The sequence below is a fragment of the Miniopterus schreibersii genome (assembly GCF_964146895.1).
Source record: "Miniopterus schreibersii genome assembly, chromosome: 12".
Classification (NCBI taxonomy): domain Eukaryota; kingdom Metazoa; phylum Chordata; class Mammalia; order Chiroptera; family Miniopteridae; genus Miniopterus; species Miniopterus schreibersii.
The window spans coordinates 55,603,028-55,615,075 of record NC_138112.1 but is presented as its reverse complement, the minus strand read 5'-3'; the positions used below and the strand labels follow the sequence as shown (position 1 = coordinate 55,615,075).

The following is a 12,048-nucleotide window of genomic DNA, read 5'->3' as shown; positions in this document are numbered from 1 at the left end:
AGAGAATAATGTTTCAGGCATGGGAAACAGCATATGCAAAAGCCTTCAGGCAGGAAAGAGTTTAGTTTATTTGAGGAACTAGAAAAGTATGGTGTGGCTGTAGCATCACAAGTGTAGGAATGCGTTGGACATTTATTGGTTGCTTACTGAGCGTCAGTATCCCCTTTCTCCTTCCTAAACTTATTCAAATTTTTGTTTTGATGCCTTCTTTAGAGATGAGCCCTAAATTGGCAGAAGGCCATAAACATATTCCTCTTTCCACTATCATTGGTTCAGGAGTGGACAAATGACCTTAGGTAGTGGTTATAAACCAGGAAGAATGTAACTCCACTGTGCCACTCAGTCATCCTACAACCATAAGAAGCCAAAAGGAGAAACCTGACAATGTGGATGCCAGATTGGTGTGATATAAAGAACCCTGTACTTTAAAAAAAAATTTTTTTTTCTTATCCTCATTTGAGGATATTTTCTTTTTTCTTTTTCTTTTTTAATATGTCTTTATTGATTTCAGAGAGAGGAAGGGAGAGGGAGAGAGAGAGAGAAACATCAATGACAAGAGTCATTGATCAGCTGCCTCCTGCACGCCACCCCCCCCCCACCCCCCCCCCCGGGGATCAAGCCAGCAACCTGGGCATGTGCCCTGACTAGGAATCGAACCTTGAGCTCCTGGATCATAGGTCGATGCTCAACCACTGAGCTATGCTGGCTGGGCTAAGAATATTTTTTCCATTGCTTTTCAGAGAGAGTGGAAGGAAGGGAGGGAGGGGAGAAGAGAGAGAGGAGAAACATTGATGTGAGAGAGACACATCAGTTGGTTCCATCCATTGCCTCCTGCAGTCACCATGACCAGGACTGGGGATTGAACCCGACCCTTTGGTGCCTGGGCCACTACTCTAACCACTGAACACACCAGCCAAGGCAAGAACCCTGTACTTTGATGACATTTTTATGTCCCTGTATCAACCAACCTTACCCTTTTCCTACCTCTAGACTTTTCAGTTATGTTTGCCAATAAATCCTCTTTGTTATTTAAGCCAGTTTGGATAGGCCAGTGTAATTTCCAATATTTACAACTAAAAATATCCCCACTGATACAAGAGAAGAGTGATAAGAGGGAAAGGAGAAAGGTAGGCAAGGCCTTGTTCTTCCTACAGAGAATGACCTCTTGTTTCCTTTCCTTACTCCCTTCACAGCCCCATCTGAAATAATATCACGTTGAACCACTTTTCTATCCCTAAAAGAATTAAGTGCCTATTCTTACTGATACTCAATAAATGCTTTTTACTGAGTAGTACCATTTAAATATTTACTAAAAAAATTACTGTTACTTTGTAGTTATTTAGTTTATTAGTGTGTAAAATATCTTCCATTTTTCCCTCCAGATCCATACTTATTCATTCTTTTCTCCTTGTAAGGCTTACCTGTGGGGATCACATCAGTGCCTTCACCTCTTTGGTTTCCTGTTGAGTCGGGCCAGGCCACGAGACTGGAGGAAGGAAGGAGAGTGAATAAATACAGGGTGTGGCAAAATTGGTTTACAGTTCCTATGGAAAATCATACAATAATAATAATGCAACCATAACCTCTGTGTTTTGCCTACTTTTGCCCCACCCTGTATATTTATTCTCCCTGTTCTTCCCTGTGACATGACTTCAGGGTGGCCTTGCCCCATCACTGCTTCTCTCAAGTTGGCCTGCTCTACGTGATGCTCTCTTCTCTTGTCCTTTTGGGTCCAGGGGTGGTCACAGCTCCATTGCTGTTAGCCCCTAGAACCTGCACTTTTTTTTTTTAAATATGTCTTCATTGATTTCAGAGAGAGGAAAGGAGAGGGAGAGACAGAGATAGAAACATCAGTGATGAGAGAGTCATTGAGCGGCTGCCTCCTGCATGCGCCCAACTGGGGATCGAGCCCACAACCCGGGCATGTACCCTGACTGGGAATCGAACCCCAATCGCTCAACCGCTGAGCCACGCCTGGCCGGGCCCTACACCATTTCTTATGGTTCCTTTATAGTATATCCACACCTTTGCAAATCAACCATCTTCAGATTACCCTAATTTATGTCTACCATCTATACCCTGTTGGGATTCTGAGTATACACTTGGTTAGAGCATAACATTAGGCCAAAGCTTTGGGTTCAGTTTACTTACAGGCTAGTTGATTCAGTACAGAGAAATTTCTTTTTCACAAAGATTATGTCCCAAACCTCAACTAGCCATTTTTAAAATACATATTGTGGACTCAAATGGATATGAATGATGCTCAGATGCATCATTAACTTGAGGAAAATTTAAGTTTTGGGTCAATGTTTTCATCTTGATTCTAAAGGACTCTGTTTTTAAGAGGGAAAAAAACCCCACCTCAAGCATTTATAGTTTATGTATATATTAGATTTCACTATTTTTCTTATTTATTTAAATCAACGTTACTTTTTAGAGCACATGTACATTCTCTGCCATTATGGACATCCCCCACCAGAGTGGTGCCTTGGTTACAGCCAGTGAACCTACATTGACACATCATTACCACCCACATTCTATAGTTTACATTCTGGTTCACTGTTGGTGGTGTACATTCTCTGGGTTTGGACAAATGTTTAGTGACCTGTGTCCATCATTATAGTATCACCAGCATTTGGCGTTGTCAGTATTTTGAATTTTGCCCATTCTAATAGGTATACAGTGGCATCTCTTTGTTTTGACTGATTTGTAATTCCCTGACGACATATGACATTGAGTGTCTTGACACCTGTATGTTTACTTGACACCTATATATTTTCTTTAGTGAGGTGTCTATTCAGATCTTTTCTCTATTTTTTAATTGGGTGGTTCCTTTTTTTTATTGTTGAGTTTTAGAGTTCTATTTATAATTTGAGTAACAGTCCTTTATCAGATGTCTTTTATAAACATTTTATCCCACTCTGTGGCTTGTTTTCTCCTTCTCCTGACATTGTCTTTTGCAGAGCAGAAGTTTTTAATTTTAATAGTCTGTCATATCAATTATTTCTTTTGTGGATTGTGCCTTTGGCATTGTACCTAAAAAGTCATTGTCATATACAAATTCCTCTAGATTTTATTCTATGTTATATTCTAGGAATTTCATAGTTTTGTGTTTTACATGTAGGTCTAGTTAGTTTTTGTGAAGGGTATAAGATAGTCTAGGTTCTTTTTCTCTCCCCCTTCCCTCCCCTCCCTCCTTTCCTTTCCCCTTCCCTTCCCCCTTCCCCCTCCTCCTTCCTTTTTCCTCCTTCCTTCCTCCTCTTTCCTCCTCCTCCCCTCCCCTTCCCGCATGTAAATGTCCAGTTGTTTCATCACCATTTGTTGAGAAGATTATCTTTGCTCCTTTGTTGAACTATCAATTGACTATATTTAGGTAGATCTATTTCTGGGCTCTCATTACTGTTCCATTGATTTAATTGTCTTTTCTTTCACCAATACCACACTGGCTTTATTACTGTAGCTTTATAGTAAGTCTTGAAGTTGGGTAGTGTCGGTCCTCCTACACAGTTGAATTAGCTGTTCTGGGTTTGCCTCTCCATGTAAACTTTAGAATCAGTTTGCTGATATCCACAAAATAACTTGCTGGGGTTTTGGTTGCAATTGTAGTGAATTGATAGATCAAATTGGGAAGAACTGATACCTTGAAAATACTGGGTCTTCCTACCCATAGATATTGGGTATTCCTATCCATAGATACTGGTCTTCCTACCCATAGGTATTGGGTCTTCCTACCCATAGGTATTGGATCTTTCTATCCATAGATATTCGGTCTTCCTACCCATAAATATTGCGTCTTCCTATCCATAGATATCGGTTTTCCTACCCATAGATATTGGGCCTTCCTGTCCATAGATATTGGTCTTCCTATCCGTAGATATTGAGTCTTTCTATCCATAGATATTGGTCTTTCTACCCATAGATATTTAGTTCTTCTTTGATATCTGTCATCAGTGTTTTGTAGTTTTTCTCATACATGTATTTTGTTCTATTGATACCTAAGGATTTCATTTTGTAGGGTGCTAATGTAAATGGCAATGTGTTTTTATTTTCAGATTTGACTTGTTCATTGTTGGTATATAGAAAAGTATGAAGTAACAGAAAATATAAATATATATATTGTTCTCTGCCCCCAGTTCCTGACACAGAGCTCTTAAAACCCTTGTAATTTTCTAAGTGCTAAGAGCACTAGGAACACCTTTTGTTCTAATGAGGTGACTCTGGGTGGGATCCTGGATGGGGACTGATCACTAGAAAGACCAAACCATGATTAGAAACTTGAAAATTTCAGCCCTGTTCCTCCATACCACCCACTTCTCCAGAGAGGGGAGAGGAGCTAGAAATGGGGTTAATAGTTGATCATGCCTATGTAAGAGAGCCTTCATAAAATCCCAATAGGATGGGTTTTGGAGAGCATCCAGGTTGGCAAACACATCCAGGTACTGGGAGGGCAACACACCCAAACTCCATGGAGACAGAAGCTCCTCTGCTTGGGGCCCTCCCATATCTTGCCCTGTGTATGTCTTCATCTGACTGTTCATCTGTATTCTTAACATATCCTTTAGTAAACTGGTAAATCTAAGGGTTTTTCTGAGTTCTGTGAGCCACTCTAACCAATTAATCGAACCCAAGGAGTGGGTCCTGGAAATCTGTAGCTGATCAGTCAGAAGTGCTTGAACTTGTGATTGGCATCTAAATGTGTCTTTTTGGTCACATCCTAGAATATTTAAAGATGGCTCTTTTAAATATAAGGAGGAAAAGTTGTAATTTGAAAAATTTGTCTGTAGTTTCAAATCAGAACAGTTAGGACCACTAATTTTTACCAATATAAACTTCAGATGCTAAATACTCAGTGAGTAGTTGTGAATAAGCATGTTTTCAGTGATATCTCTTTGGTTCATTTATTTTGTATTTAGTATTTTTTATCAATAACTTAAGTGATTAATTCATTAATTTTGGTGACTATATTAAAATATTTTAGTTTTTGCATTATGAAAAGATTATACCTCATAAATTTCTATACTAAATATGTATTTCTTACTAAATAAAGACAAGTGTTTTATTGTAACATAATAGACTGTTGTATTTCAAATGTATAGTTTAAGACTGACCTGTAGATGGAGACGAGGCTCATGTAAATCCATGAAGAGACACCCTTAGTTGATTTATGTAAAAGGATGAAGAATGTCTCTTTCTATGCACAAGAGTAATTGTGTTTCATGAACACACTTGCCATTTTCCCCTAGGTCTTGCAGCCTGGGCCAGGGGTACAGGATTGTACTGATGTGTCATGCCCTGGTGGCTCTGTCACTCTAGAAAGCATTACAGTCAGTGACCATGCTGCCAAGTAGGGTACAGTGAGAGAATTTTATTAGCTTTGAGAGTTCTAAATCTAAGTAGCTGAAAGGGTGAGAATTTAAAAATATATATATTTAACACACAATTTTAAATATTTCAGATATTCTAGGTACAAAAATGTATTTTGTATTTTTTAATGTAATCTTGATTTTTAACTTTAAGAAACATTCCTTTTTTCATTTTCTTTTTCATTTTCTCTTTCATAAGCTAAGTTTAGTAAATTGGTTATATCACTCTTTTAAAAGTTTAAATCATTAATTGCCCCAGAGATAATTTTTAATTTTATGCTATTTTATGATTTTGTCCAGAGCATTTAAGTTACTGGTTTGTGATAAGATGGAATTCTATTTTTTGTGGAACAAAGTTAAACAGACCGAACTTAGTTGTTAGATTAAACTAGGTATTCCAGTTCTGAATGCTGGGTTCACTATTAAGGCAATCGTGAAGAATTCCCGATACTATCTGTGAGCAGAATTCATAACCTCTGCTGTTTGTCTGAGTGAACGTCAGAGCACTCAAGGAGATGGTGATACTTAACAGACTACCTCGTACCAGAAAAGGAGGGGTAAGGGAGAAAAGGGCATAATATTTATGACTCTAGGAACTATAAGTTGTAATTTAATGAGATCAAAGCATGTGCTGTTTATTTGCTGCACTAACAGCTTTAAATAAAATGGTTAGAAAACAGACAATACTAAAAGTTCAGGATATTTAAAAGCTATAAGGGCTGTAAACTCACAGGCATATTTTCAGTGGAAAATAATTTTGTGGAGGTCTCTGCTTTTAATTTATTATGCTCTTAAGAATAAGTAATTAATATATAAGAGAAAAAGACATAAGAAGCTGTTAGTTTTTACTTTTGTCAATCATATACTGGGTTTTCACCCCTTCCCACTTCCTTGTTTCATAACAATTATTGTAATAGGAATTGATGCATTTTAGAGAATCTCCTATAAAACTTAGCCGATTACAACAGCTCCATATTTTTAGTTGTTGAAAAATGTAGTAAGACGTAGAAGTTTGTTGTACTTTGTGACCTTGATAGAAGGAAAAGAACTTTGAGACAATTGGTCCTCCTTTATTAATTTGGAGAATTGTAAGCCCCTTTGTGTGAACATGAGTTTTAGTCATATACCTCAGCTTAGTTATATTTTATCAATAGGGCATTGTGTCTTAGGTGTGGACCTAGAACAGATCACTAGTATAAAACAAGCCATGTAATAATTTACTTCCCAAGTTGTTTGTTTACTTCACACAGATGTATCTTGAGGAAAACCCAATATAAAAATATAAAAACATAAAATTGGTGCAAGTTTTCTTTTAAAAGTTATTTTAGTGCACAAAGAACAGCTTGAAAGCCAGTGTTTAGAAACACCATTGTGTGAGGAAAGATATACATTATTTTAAACCAAATACTGGTGTCTTATTTAAAAAATAGAATCAACTGAGCATAAAAGAATTCTTTTTATCATTCAGATGTTTCACTAAATAATGAGTAACAATATAAATATTAGTCAAACATCCTCTAAATCTGAGTTGAGATTAAAACGTTCATATCTTCTAACAGGTATTTTTCCCTTGAATTAAATTTAAATTTTTAAGAAGTTAAACTAATTGCTGAAATTACTGGATTTATTTTTATATCCTTTCATATCCATAGTCAAATTAACTATCATCCTATGTTTTGGAATATTTATTCAGGGTAGAAATAATAAAATCATAAATTCTTTTGTTCATTGTGTTTATTAAGTCAAAGACCATCTGGTTTATGAACTAGAGTAATGTTTTATTATACTGTTTTATTTCTGTAATTGTTTTCTAGCATATTCTTGGATCTGTACTTATAATGCAGAATTAACTTATTTTAAGCTCACAAGGTAGGGCTGTTAATTACAACAGTGGTTACAACAAAAAGTATGCTGTTCTTTTTAAGTTAACGTAATGCTAGTGACTCACTGTCTCTTTACTAAGCTTTTTCCATTATCAGTAAGAAAATTGCACTGGTCTGTTCACATTTAAACCAGGAGCATCTGTCTGTAACAAGGTGGTCTACAGGGCTGTGATTGTTACCTTGAACAGAGTGAAGCCAGCTGGTTCAGTCAGTGATGAAACCCTCAGCGCTCTACTTACATAATTCTGCAAACGGACTATGAACAACTGTGTCATTAACAATAGTCTGTTGGCTGTCATTGACTGCTCTCACCACGTATTTTTATTGCCATTTACTTTATGCTGAATAAATGAATCTTTGGTTTCATCAAATCTTATTTTAGGTAAAGATAAGTCCTATTATTTTTTTTTGTACCATGTTCATCATTCTTGTCTTCTTATGTTCATCATAGTTCTCAGTTCCTCTAGATCCCTGAATGTATTTCGGTGCTGTGGTATAAGTATGAAACCTGGTACCTTTCCTTGAGAAGCTCATAGTCTATAGGAAAACTCTTATTGTTATCAGCTTTGAAAGACTCAGTCTTAATTCTTTAAATAAATAAAAGGCAATTATTTATACCACTATTAAGAATTCAGACTACTGTATTTTAAAAGAAGAGAAAATAATCATAGAATCTCTTGGATTCACCTTAGTAGTAATAATAGGTAACAGTGCCTAGCACATAGATGCTCAACAAATACTCCTGCATGGAGTATTATTACATGACAGGCATTTTGTTAGTTTTAAAAAAATTATATATCAATTTTATAGATGAGGAACTTGAAGCACAACAAAGGTAAGTAAGTTACCTAAGGTTACACAAAAGGAAAATAGAGCCAGGATTAGAACCCAGACAAATCTGGCTCCAGAACCTATGATCTTAACCATTCTACCAATAATAGTAGCAGCATAAGTAATTTAGTCACATAAGTTTCTTCTCCTTCATTCCCCATTTGAAAGCATATACTTATTAAAAAGGAAAATCATTAACTATTTATATTCCTGAACTAATAGCTCTTTGCCTTGACTCTGCAGATCTATAGATAACATATCCCTACCTTGAAACTCATCACTAAACGCTGCTTCCTTTGGGCTCTGTCATTCAGCCCCCGTCTTTCTCCAACCAGAGAGTCTTTTTTCTGTCATCTGTAATAAATACACGCCCAGGTCTGTTTTCTTTACCTCTTGCACTTCAGTCCCCACTACTTCACCCAATCCATTGGCCTATTCCTGCACGTAATTCCTTGCATGATATTTCTCATTTATTTGGTTTATCTTAACTCATCCTTTCCCCTTTTGTTTAAAACTAAACCTTTCAACTGTAGTCATCCCAAGGAGGTGCGTGGACCAGACCACACTGGTGGTGCTTTTCTCCCCCTCCCCCCCTGTATTTGATTTTGCAACGTGAGTATAATGGTTAAGGCACTTTTGATGGGTTCAGCTTTTCTGCACTGTAGGGGGTTGTTTATTTGTATAGGCTTTCAGAACAGCTGAAACAGCCTCATTTGCCTCTGAACACCTTACCAGATAGGATCAGTCTGCAGTTCCATCTGGTTCACCCACTGCTCTTTCTCCCTTCAGGCTTGAACTATGTTCTGTTTCTATAGACTGGCTCTCTCTAAACCATTTTTTCTGATCATCTCATTGTAACTCATACTGACACTTTTTGCTTTTCATTACAGAACATTGTGTTTTGTATAAATGATAGATGTTTAAAATATAAAATACTAGTTTTATAACATCTGTGATAGTTTGCTTTTTAAGGGTCTTTTGGTGTGAATAAATTCCTCTGGGTCTCTGATTATTTTTTTCCCCTCCCACTCCTCCAAAGCTCTATTCTAAGGTCTCTGTTCTTTTTTCTTTTCTTTTTATTTTTTAAAATATATCTTTATTGGTTTTAGAGAGAGGAAAGGAGAGGGAGAGAGAGAGATAGAAACATCAATGATGAGAGTCATTGATTGGCTGCCTCCTGCACATCCCCAACTGGGGATCGAGCCCATAATCTGGGCAAGTGCCCTGACCGAAAATCGAACCCTGATCGCCTGGATCCCGGGTTGATGCTCAATGCCCGGCCAGGCTTTTTTCATATATTTTTCTTTCAGTTAGCTCACACTCCTTAATTCAGTCATTTGCTTCATGTTGATGACTTCATATCTATATTTCCAGTCTCAAGTTTCTCTTAATCTCTAGTTCTATGTTTTCAACTGTCTGTAGGTCACCTCCTTTTAGGACTTACTGTAATTTTAGGGTCAACAGGGCAAATATTGGATTGATTCTTTATCCCCCCACCTCTTCCCTTGCCCACCCCAAATTCATACCACTCTCCTTTCAGAGGAAACCATCCTGCTGCCTGTGAAGGTGAATGGATCATCACTGGTGTATTGAAACTTCATTTGGAGGAATAAATCATGTGTAACCTTTTATAATTTGTAAAAATATGAATGGAGGACCTTCGTTTTGAGAACAGCCAGCCTATGTCTCAAGCTTAATGATTTGTGCTTTTTGGCTTTCTTAAGAGTCATTCTCCGAACATTGTCCATCTCTTGTTTCTTATTGTCTTAAATACATTTTTTTTAAAAAACATATCTTTATTGATTTCAGACAGAGGAAAGGAGAGGGGGAGAGAGAGAGGTAGAAACATCAATGATGAGAGAGTCATTGATCGAGCCCACAACCCGGGTATGTGCCCTTACCGGGAATCGAACCCTGATCGCCTGGATCCTAGGTCGACGCTCAACCGCTGAGCCATGCCCGGCCGGGCAATACATTTTTTATCTGTTTCATTACAGACTTTCCATTTCCTTTCCATTTTTATGCTGCTCTCTTTCACATTTTATGATTCCTTTTTCATTTCTTCTAGCTTCACTAGACACTCTGCAATCATCTTTTTTCCTTCATTCCCTTTGCCTACTAGATTACATCTTATATTAGAATGTCTCATATTTTTCACTTTCCATTTCCCAACATCGTAGTCATTCATCATCTCATGCCTGGATTAGTAAAATAGCCTCTTAGCCAGTGTTCTTTTCTCTAGTTTTTTTTCACTCTTGTTGCCAGACTAACTTTACTAAGTTACTAGTTTAATGTATTGCTTCTTTGTGCCTGACATACGCTAGATACTTAGTGTATGTAGGAGTGATAGGTTGAATAGTTCTTCTTTGCTTACCAAATCAAGTCCCAAACTGTTTTTCAGCTTTATTGATATATAATCAACATATAACATTGTGAGGGTTTAAGGTGTGCGATGTGTTGATTTAGTCCCAAACTTCTTTAATTGGCTTTCCAGAGCTTTCATGGTCTAGCCCCATTCTACATTTTCAGCGTTGTTTCCTAGTACTTCCTAACAAGCATCTTCGATTCTATTTAATCCCAGATTTTTGTTGCTGTTATCATAATTCTTAATTTTCCTTGCCTTTTTGCCTTTGCTATCCTCCACATCCCCTATCCCTGCTTGAATTGCCTTTTCTCAATGAGACGCCTTTTCTCAATTCATTTGTATTAAATAGGATTGAGACAGGAAACAGATGGCACACTGCAGTGGGTCATTGAGAAAAGTTTGATGAAGAAGCTATTTATAAAGTTGTGGGCAGAGTTAAGGGAAACCAATAAGGGGGTATGGTAGTGAAGCACCTGGGGTAGCAGCAGTGGGGGAATGATATGCCACCTAGCCCTGGAAGGGCGGGGGAAGGAAGCAGATACTGGAAGCTAGAGAGAGCTGTAGGTCCAGCTGTAGAAGTGCAATTCAGAAGCTGTGACCTTTGATAAAGGTACAGAGCTATTGCTAATTTATGGTCCTGTGGGGAGACAGCTGGGGAAATACCTCAATCTCTCTCTTTTCCCAGCATACTGATTTACGGGTGCCTCCCACAGATTGAACCCATCCAGGAGCCAGGGGCAAGAGAACCTGTTTGCTGTATGCACAGATGTCGGCCACACGGGGCACAGAGCAGTGTGGAGAAAGGGTGGAGAGAACCAGGGAGGTACAAATGGGACAGATATCCTCCTGATTCTTCAAGGCCTACCTCCCTTCTTCATTCAAACTTCTTTCATTACTCAGTTCATGCTGATTGTTCTCTCTGTCCCACACATTAATTTGCCTGCCTACTTTTCTGAGAATAAAGCCCATCTCCTGACCCACATGGCTACTTTAGCAGCATCTTTTTAATGTAGTGCGTATATCTAAAGGGGATATGTGAACTAAGACGAATGAATTCTTTCTCCTGGATTTTGAACTAGGGGCTAGATAATCAGGCGAGTTTCTCTTGGGCTGAGACTGTAACAAGTAGAAATCTGGAGATACTGGCACCCCTATTTTCTGCTGCTCCTTTTTCAGCTTTCGTGATACCACTCTCTCTCGGTTTTCCTCCTACCTCAGTTGACTATACTTCTTAGCCTTCTATACTAGCTGTTTTTTGAATATTGGAGTACTTTAGGACTCAGTCATTTGCCATCTCTCTTTCTCCTCTTTTTAAGGGTTTATTTTATTTTTAATTAAGAATTTTATTGAATTTCTTTAGGCACATTGGTTAATAAAATTATATAGGTTTCAAGTGTACAATTCTATAATGCATCACCTGTATATTGTGTTGTGCATTCACCTTCTCTCTTAACAACTCTAAGTGATTGCGCCTGTTTCCATAGCTTTAAGTACCATTTAAAAAAACCCATACATGAGAAATGTTTGTTTTAGAAAAAAATGAGAAGATACTAATTACCACAGTGAAGATTTTTATTTAAAAATACCCTATAATCTCACCAGCCTA

The 12,048-nt window shown here is 37.6% G+C and overlaps 1 protein-coding gene across 1 annotated transcript in view; it reads left to right on the top strand.

Annotated features, from left to right (window-relative positions):
* The window catches only part of CCDC73 (coiled-coil domain containing 73), a 77,114-nt gene that overhangs the window by 42,626 nt on the left and 22,440 nt on the right, over nt 1–12,048 (top strand). The gene's annotated exons all lie outside the window — the stretch shown is intronic.